Genomic DNA, 6,000 nt, shown 5'->3' on the forward strand with positions numbered 1-6,000 from the left:
AAGTCGTGGTTAAGATACTGTCTTCTAGTGCTCCATTCATATTCACTTAGTGATGTTCTTGCCATCTTGTCCAGATGAATAACAAAAACAGGTCTGCTGTTTTCTCTTGAAAGGTAATAAAAATGAACTCAAGCTGTCTTTGTTCTGCTGTATAATTTATTAGCTGTGGTCTATAATCCAGAGTCAGAATTTGTTTTCTGTTTTCTAGCTGTTGGTGGTGCTGATGTATGTGGAAACACTATAGCCTACATTTAACAAGCAAAGTTGATAGTGTGGAACAGAGACTAATACAGATATGGCTATTCAAGTATATAATAAATTAAGCAATTCTGACATGGATGCGATAAGATACAAACAGGTAACAGTGAGTTGTTGTGCTTACTAGCACAGTTTTTCCCCAGAAGCATAATCAAATAGCTGATTCTCATGCCTTTTTACTCTTCCTCCCCCACCTCCCATATTTTTCAATGTTGTCTCAGCCTAAAATTTTGCCTCTTTCTCTCTCTCTCACATGCACATGCGCACACACTCACCCACTATTATCAATCTTCAGTCCAAAAGACCAGGCAAAGGAGACCTTTTGAGGGGCATTATTTATGAAGATTAAATACAATTATTGCTGTCTGTGATCAAGGATAGAGGACCAAGGGAGTTACACTGATTGACACCAGCTGAGGATCTGGCTCAGAGCACCTTGCATTTGGGGTATGAGTATGATGTTGCTAAATGTTTAGGGCTAGATTGCAGGTCTTCAGCTGCTGTCTGTGTTGGGGCACATCACTGGAATGGAAGCTCCTGGAAGCATTGTGAAGCTCCTACAGTGCGGAAGCATGATTGCAGAGTAGCCATATGTACTCCTTCCTGTGTGGGGCCGGCTTTGCTGGCTGATTCGGGTGGAAAGGCAAGGTCATAGTCCTGTCACTGCCCGCCTACTGACTTTGAGCAACTTAGCGCTCAAGGGAGTGCAAAGCCTACAGTGACACTTCACCTCTCCACTGGGTTACAAAAGGGAAGGCTTCTCAAGCACCGAGGCAGCTCTTGACAGTCTCAGTTCATTGGCAACGTAGTACAAAAACAACAGGGCTCCTTGTGCCTCTGAATCACAGATGATGCAACACAGTATTTATAATGAATCAACTTTATCCCCTGAGGCAGTGAGAAAAATTATGTTGTGCCTTTCATCATTCCTCTAAGTGCTTAATTACTTCTTTCTGAGTTCATAAGGCTCTTATTATTTGCTTCCTGACACGAGGGTTAGGGTTTTAGTACAGTGGAGGTCACCCACCACTGCTTCAGCTTTACAGTCTGTCTAATCTGTCTCATCATAAGTGCCTAGCAAGTCCCTCCTTGCTTTAAAAAAAGGCTTGAAGCCTCAGTAGATCTTTTAAAGAAGAGTCATGTCTCTCTTGGAAGGAAACACCTGGGAAATTAACATTTTATGATATGCCAAATTAATTTCTTTGAAACCGCAGCATGGGGACGGGCATTAAAAGCTGCACTGAGGATTTCGTGAGTGTGGTGAAATACCTGGGTATTCAGTGACAGCCTGTTCTTTCCGCAGATGGATCCTAAAACTAGATTAGTGTTCACTTTTTGTATTGATCATTTCCTTTCCCTTGTCTTTTGAAGAGTTATTCTGGGCTGATTTACAATCCTAAAAGGCAACTATAAAATAGAAGACTAAAAGGTTTGAATGGACTAATGACACAAGAATGAATCAGTTTTAATGTCTGGAGGCCCTGGGTCAAATTCAGCCCTGGTATATCTCCACGGGAATTCTACCAACTCCCACCAGGGCAGAACGTGGCCCCATATCTGTGTGTGTAAAGTTTCTTCATGAACAAAGACGTAAGCAAGAGATGCCTAGCCTCATAAAAAGGAATTTGCACAACTACTGGCTCAGGGGTGAGCATTTTAAGCAAGATGATTCAAGACTGACAACTAATTTAAAACCGAGCTCTTTCAAGCTGGTAGATTTTGTCCAGGAGCTCAGCAACCCATCTCTGCAATGATTTGTACCTCTTTTACAGAGTGACTGTAGACAAGAAATAAATAGCTGAAGAGGCGGCTCCTTTCTATGGAGAATTACGCAAACGTCTTGGCTCTCACAACACCCTAGTAACTAATCATAGTCAATAATAAACTGGAGAAGGAGATATCAACAGCTCATGTGTTTCAGGTCATATGTCTGAATGGAAGCAGGAGCAAAAGGCCAAAGTGTTATCCAATAAGCCACCATGACTCCATTCACTCTTCCTTTTCTTTGTGATTAAACACACAAATAAACAAAGTATAACCCAGTTGACAAGGAGTATAACTTACATTAAACACATTATTAAGCAAGCCAGCTGCTGGGCACTGAAGTCAGATTAATAGTTTTGTATAAAGATTTGCTTTTCTTTTGATAGTAGTATCAACTTGCTTGCTTTAAGTCAAGATGTTGCACAGATTGTTTGTTCTGCTTCATCTCTTAACTGTTGTTAATAGTAACCCTGCATGCTGCCTAACAGAATGCATTGTTTAATAAGCATAGTGTCTCCCAGTGACCCTTAGATATGGCAGCATTGCACTGGAGATGCTAAAAGCTTGGCTGTATCATGCCCGTCAGCTTTAACATTACTTGATGTGGGAGATTTAGGCTCAGAGTCATTTTAAATCCCACTGAGATATACAATTTGTCAGTCTAAATGGGTGATCTTCTTTAATACAAAATTATTTTGATCTGTTAAGCTGGTTTTTGAGTTATAAAGTGACAGAGAGCTGCTAACTTTTTAAAGCTTCAGATTCCTTAGATGCTGAGTTTAGACCAAAATCAGTTGAGTTGTACAAAATGAACAGGTACCGTGAATTATTTTTGCTTTTAAAGACTAAGGTGTAATATAAGATCTATAGACCAAGATTTTCAAAAATGGGAGCCTAGAGTTAGGGTTCTTGGTCCTTAATTAAGCATCCAAATGAGCAGCCTGATTTCCAAAACTGTGGAGCACCCACTGACTTCAGTGGGAGCTTCTGGGTGCTTAACATTTTTGAAAATCAGGCCATTTATTTAAGTGCCTATTAATATTTTAGTAGTGGCTGGTCTTCCATCAGAAGTGAAACCCCAGTAGAACAGGCAGTGTGCCTTACTGGATAGAGCAGTGGAGGTGGAGACCTGGGTTCTATTCCTTGCTCTGCCATCAGCCTGCTGGGTGTCCCTGGGCAAGTCACTGCCTCTCTCGGTGCCTCAGTTTCTCCCTCTGTCAAATGGGGATAATGATACTCACTTCCTTTGTAAAGCACTATGGATTCTACAAATGAAAAGTGCTATATAAGAACTTGGTATTATTGTTGTGCTAAGTGCTGTACAAACACAGGGAGCCATCATTTCCACAAATAGCAGCGGTTTGAAAGGGCCAGCACCATTCCCAGGAACTCTGATAAATTAGGGGGCAGGCAGAGACAGGAGCCATTCCCAGATTCTGAGCTGGGTAGGGGAGTGAGAAGAAATCCTGACCCTGACTTCCTGCTGCTGGCCAAGGGAGGAATCTCACTCCAAAGCAGCAGCTGAGCCCTGGCCAAATGAGAACTGGGGATTGACTGTAGGCCCCCTGATTGGCTCAAGGCCAATCAGCCGGCAGAGGGGCGGGGTTAGAGAGAGCACTGCTGCTGGGATGGACTGGCCTAAGTGTAGACTGGTCCCAGGACTGCAGGATCAGCTCAAGAAGCAGGAGGCCTGGCTGCTGGGGTAGCCTACACACAGCACAGTGATTGTGGGAATAGAAGCCAGGCAACGCAACAGAGGCCAGGACTCTGCATGCTGATCTGGCACCAAACCCAAGCACTGGTGAGCTGTGCAAGGGGCAGAAGGTTCGCTGTTTGGGACTGACACACAGGAGCTGGGCGGCTGATTGGGCCCTTAATTGGTTTAGAGAATATTAACCCATATAGTTTGCTGTTTGGGCACTGGGTGCACTGGGGGTAGGGTGGGTGGATGTGGAACTCTACTGGGAAATCCTTCCACCTCCAAATAGTCCCTGATTACTGACTGAGGGGTTGACTCTGCCCAGATAATTGTTGAGTGCAGCATTTGCTTCTGAGGTTAATTCCTGTTTGCTGTAAGGGAGCCAAGGGGTTTGGGCTTATGTGGAGGCAGGTGTGTGTTCTCAGGTAGCTGACTTGGGATTCAGGATCCACTTAACCAACTCTGGAGTGCCCCCACCAAATAACATAACAAGGGCTAACTCTGCCTTGCAGATTTTGCAACCTTAAGAGGCAAAGTGATGTGCCCAGGGTTGTACACCAGAGCCAGGAGTACAGCCAGCCTAGCTTGAAGGTCCTGTTTTTCAAACTCTTGTCTATGTATTTGGAATAGCATCTGAGCATCTGCAAATGAATGGGAAATAACAATACTACATTTTTAAAAAAAAGGGGTTAAAATAATGTTAAGGCTGCAACATAAAGACACAAAAACGAGTCCCTTCTGAATTCAAGTTTATATCATCCCCAATCTCTTCCCCTACCTTCTATTCTCCCCCGCCCCACCGCTCCCCCATGTCCCTCCAACACCCACCCATGGGAAATCATGTAGAAGAATAAAAGATAAAATAAAATATCCATGGCCTTGAAGCTGAGGCCATCCCACCATGTGATACCCTCTGAGCAGGGCCGGCTCCAGGCATCAGCAAAGGAAGCAGGTGCCTGGAGCGGGCAATAGAAAGGGGTGGCACCCTGTCCATCATCGGGGCGGCATGTCCGGGTCTTCGGCAGCAGTTCAGCGGCAGGCCATGCAGTCCCTCTCTTCCTCTTCAGTGGCACTTCGGTGGCAGCTCAACCAGGCTTGGTTTTTTGTTTTTTTCCCCTTTGCCGCTTGGGGCGGCAAAAAAGCTGGAGCCGGCCCTGCCTCTGAGGATGCTGGTATCCAGGAGAGGGGAGTGAGATTAGCCTTCTATCTGCATGGATATCAAGAGAACTATGGGTGGATATCAAGCCATTGGCCTTGTGGCTCACTTAATTAGCTGTGCTGCCACTGGCGACCAACCCACATCTACACCCTGAAGCTCCTAGCATTATAAGCCCATAAGCCCTTGCACAGCAGTCCTTAAACAAGGCTTCACTGTGACTTCTCAGGGGTAATGGTTTGTGAGATCAGGCTTTATATCCTGCTGGAGACTTTGTGTGTGTGTGCTGTGGGATGATGCCCAGTAGAGTAGCTGGCAAGTCTTTGTGAAAACACTGCTCTGGGTACATACAGAGTGGAATATGGAGGCTTAGGGGAAGATACTACTTCAGCTTTCACTCTGTTTCTCGCTTGCCTTCTCCATTCCCTCTGTACTGAAGCGTGGAGGATAGCATGGCCTTGAAACTTCCAACTGCCTGATTGTGACTAGGAATTGCAGCACGTAGTCTTTACTGATTGGCTCTTTGAAGAGGAGATGAACTGGCATATCACGTAGGCAAAACGGGGGTGCGTTAAAAGCAATGTTAACTTGGAATTTCCTATCCTTGGTGGATGTGTCTCAAATCTGAACACTGTTGATTTGTTTAGCTAACTAAATGCAATCAAATTTGCCTGCGAAAATTACCAAGCAACAAATCATGTTAATTTTATAGCATTTTTGGTTTAAAAAGAAAGCCTATAGTCTTAGATATGTAGGTATATGACATGAATGTCAGATGCTTTTCTAATGAGAAGTCCTACAGGATGGATGCTTTTTGCTTTCGACACCATGGCAGAAATAAGCCTCAGGAAAAGGAGACATGGCTTGTCACCATCCTACGCTTACTCATAGCCACCCACCAAGAAAGTACTAGAAAATATCTCTTGATCATGGAAGATGGACAGGCCCCTGGCAAGAGCTGAGCTATAAGATCTCACATTTAATATCATTTTTGTCTCTGGGTAGTTTCAGAGCTATTTTCATCTGGCTCTTAGCTAGAAGTGTAAAATAACTATTATAGGAAAATATGGAATTTTCCCATTTAAAAAAACTGCATATGAGGAGAATTTGTGGGAAATAGATG

This window comes from Natator depressus, chromosome 3 (assembly GCF_965152275.1).
Source record: "Natator depressus isolate rNatDep1 chromosome 3, rNatDep2.hap1, whole genome shotgun sequence".
Lineage (NCBI taxonomy): Eukaryota > Metazoa > Chordata > Testudines > Cheloniidae > Natator > Natator depressus.